Source organism: Crocuta crocuta, unplaced genomic scaffold (assembly GCF_008692635.1).
Source record: "Crocuta crocuta isolate KB4526 unplaced genomic scaffold, BGI_CrCroc_1.0 C29528336, whole genome shotgun sequence".
Lineage (NCBI taxonomy): Eukaryota > Metazoa > Chordata > Mammalia > Carnivora > Hyaenidae > Crocuta > Crocuta crocuta.
This window is the reverse complement of record NW_027551359.1, coordinates 1-3,682: the sequence shown is the minus strand read 5'-3', so window position 1 is coordinate 3,682 and position 3,682 is coordinate 1. Positions and strand designations below refer to the sequence as shown.

Below are 3,682 nucleotides of genomic sequence, written 5' to 3'. Positions count from 1 at the left end.
CTGCTGCTGCTGCTGCTGCTGCTGCTGCTGCTGAGAGACCCCAGAAAGGCCCGGGGGTGGGGGCCTCTCTTGCTTGTTCTGTCCACGGCAGCCCCACGTTCAGGGTGTGGGGCTGCAGGGAAGCCTCTGACCCCGACCACTCGCTCTGCGCTCTGCTGTCAGAGCCGTTCTTGCCAACGTTGGCGGTAACGTGCTCCGCCACGCCAGGAGCATTATGGCTGCCGTCTGTAGAGCCCGGCGGAACTTTTAGTCTGTACACTGACGGCTTTATTCCATGCTTTTCTCGCCGGGTAATAATTGCTCAGGTAATAATATCTGAATAATCATGGTTTCTAAAAGTATACATGCTGAAAGGTTTATTTATTAATCCGAAGCACTTTAAAACCTGCCTGTCCGCACCCCGACCCTGCACAACGGCTTAATAAGGTCACTGCTGGCAGAGCTCTTTTCGTAAAACAGAGTCTCAGTGATTCCCATCTTGCCACTCACGCACTGATCTCTCACCACGGTGTGACAAAACTAAAAATCAGAAAGTAAAGTTAATTTTAAAAGCCTCTACTTTTACAAAAGTGTATACGTTATAAACACCCTCCTAAACTAGTTACGGACCAAATCTGAAATCATAATGAAAGTTTTTAAATATTAAAACTGAAAGATAATGCAAGCGCCGAAAATGTATGATGCAGCTGACACAGTTGTATTAGTTGGCTGTGGCTGCATAACAGCACGTCGCCCCCAAACTTAGCAGCTGAAGGCGACAGCCATGCACTATCCCCGGTTCTGGGGGTCAAAGGTGAGCAGCTGTGCTGGTGGCTGGGCTCACGGCCTCCCCCAGGGCTGGCTGCACTCGAGATGCCAGCTGTGGCCGCGGCCGTCAGGCGCTGGACCGTCCAGATCAGAGCTCACAGCCATCACTTACAAAGATGTGCAGGGTTCGGGCAAACTGACAAGCGTCCGTGGCATGAGCTCCCAGGCCTGGAGCTGGAAGGGGGAGGCCACTGAGGGCACGGCGCTGGACACTGCCCTCTCTCGTCACCTACTCTCTGATCCCCGCAGGTCCCCCCTTACCCCCGCCCTGGCTAAACCCACGAAGAAGCCAGAGGCATGAGAGCCTGGTTCGTGCGCTGCATAGTGGCCATCCATGGGGGCACAGACAGGTGGACAAAGTGCCTGGGAGGCGCACATCCCTCCGCCTGGTTCTCAGTACCCGGTTTCAGCCGCAGGTGTTCAACACGTTGTTCTCTGTGTCGTCTTCGGCCTTTCCAGGGCCCCGGCTGCGTCTGACACAGCACAGCGCCCACTCCCTCGCTAACCTCTCCCCCGTGCCCCCTGCGGCTTCGCAGGGCCCCTTGCCATCTGGCTGGCTGCCTCCCTTCCTCTGCCCGGCCCTCGGACAGGTGCTGGGGCAACCCCGGGGTCAGCACGGCCCCTCCCCAGTGCTGACTTCACCCTCACCCCAGGGGTCAGCGCAGGGTAGACTTCACTCTCACATGGTCCACAAGGCCAACATGATTCACCTCTGCTGACCTCCGCCTGCCCTCCAATACCACACTCCAGACACACCATCTTTCTGTCCACAGCTCGTCTCTGCCTTGTGACTCTGGCTGCTGCCATTCTAGAATTCATTCTCAGAATTTGGATTTTAGCTTCCAGGCCACCTTCTCAGAGAGGCCCTTTCTGACCATCCAGCTTACTACACATCATCTTCCTCTCTTAGGTCTCTGCAAGGTGCTAATTACTATTCCATTTTTATTTTCATTCATTGCCTGTCACCCTCCACTAGAATATGAACTCCATGCCTGCGGGGGCTTTGTTTACCTTATTGCTGCTGTATCGCAGAAACATCTTGGCTTATCACAGGTTCTCAGTAAACAAATTCGGGAGCTATACGAAGGCAGCTAAGAATAGATTTAAGAGAACAGAGAAACCAAAGCAGAGAAAAACCGTCAAGAAGTAATTCAGTAACATTTCCCAGAACTGAAAGCTTATGAATTTCTAGAATGTCAGGGTCCACTGAGTTAATTAGCACCGTGGTGGGGGAAGGTTGGGGAGATACATCCAGATGTTTACAAACTCAAAAAACGCGGCTTACATGCCCCATTTCTCAGGAAGCTAGTGGGCGATGTTTCACCAGAAGGAAGTAAATGAAGAAGAGGGAAAAATAGCATAAAACCCCAGAAACCCAAGTCCAGGTTCCCAGGATGGAACCTGTGCACAGGGGGTGGCTAGGGAGAGGCAGGGGAGTGACACGGGTGGGGAGGGGCATTGGGGGGCCTGGGAAAGGCATGGGAGGGGCGTGGAGGGGGCAGGGGAGGGGCAGCTGTCCAGACTGAAGGTCAGGAGGCTGCGGAGACAGGACTAAGAAGAGAACCTGGTGAGTGAGCTTGCTGAGATCGGGACTGCCGGCCAAGGCTCTGGGGTTCAGTTAGTAACAAGGATGCAGCAGATGAAGCACAAGGGCACAAAAGGGCAATTCCTCACTCCAGGGAAGACTAAGCTGCGCAGGAAGGAAGAGCGGCCACAGTTTGCCAGTGGTCCCGCCGGAAACTGCTTTCACACACCCCAGGAGCTCAGCTGCCCCAGCTCAGGGCAGGTGGGGACACAGCTAGCCCCCCACCCCTCGCCTGCCGTGGGGGATGGGAGGACAGGGGCTCTTCTTTGCTCCTTTGTGGTAAACACGGCAGGTAGATTGGACCATACGTGTAGCTGCAGCTCACGGGAAAATACTTCTCACAAAATAAAAGCGTTCAAAGGAACTTACTTGCTCAGTCAGGACCCTGCTGGCAACTTTCTGTACTAAGATGGTGTCACCCAGTACGCGGTTTTGTTTATGACTTTGCAAGGCCAATTTCTGCTGACACTTGCTCGTCTACAGATTATTCTGGAAGTAGGACCCTCTGAAACTCGGTGGAGCAATAATGACCTGAAAGCATTCATATTTTGTTCAAATGGCAATGTTCCCTATTTAATAACTATGAGCTTTCAATTACACAATGATCACCTGAAAACATTTCAGAAATCTCATTATATAAAACTTCTTTGCAAGAGAGGAGAAAAGGCATTTTGAGAATTTTCCATAAATAAAAGATTAGTAGAGTATAATTTTAGGGAACAACTCACATCAATCAACAAAATAAATTTTCAAGAATTTCAAGAATATGCTGGTGATTATTGTCTCTTAGGATTCAAAAGCATATTTAATGACTTTGTCATAACTGATCATGCGCATTGTATTTCTATAATTGACACATTTTGCAAATTTGTATTTGGAAAGAAAAGTAAAAAGAACAAATAAAATGAAAAGGGAGAACCTAAACAAGTCCTAAATGAGATCTTGAAGGGGCTTTATCCCATTCTTCCTTTTCTACCTTTAAGATGGCAATTTAAAAAAATCAGAAAGAGGCCAGAACCAGACAGTTGAATGTGTTGCACGGCAGGACAGAGTCTCTGCTCTATGTCCTTTGGGCACCGCTTATCTTCCAAGGAAAGATTCTGGGAGTGCCACCAATGTCACCTTCTCATGGCCCCGTCATGCGTTCTGCGGATGCTGGGGCTCAAGCAAGGGCTGGCCCTGCAGGAGAGGAGGCAAAGCGGCTCTTGTCTGGGGTCTGGGGGTGTAGAAATGACAGCACGTGTGCAAACTGTGTGAGCAAGCAGGGTGTGAGCAAACAGCATGAGAGCA

At 50.8% G+C, this 3,682-nt stretch overlaps 1 long non-coding RNA gene across 1 annotated transcript; it reads right to left on the bottom strand.

Moving 5' to 3' along the window:
- Positions 1-341: 341 nt before the first annotated feature.
- Positions 342-3,676, bottom strand: LOC144219152 (uncharacterized). Its single transcript, XR_013331320.1, has 2 exons — positions 1,456-3,676; positions 342-519 (listed from the first exon to the last, which is right to left on the bottom strand). It is a non-coding gene; the product is annotated as an uncharacterized LOC144219152 (long non-coding RNA).
- Between the last annotated feature and the right edge of the window lie 6 nt (positions 3,677-3,682).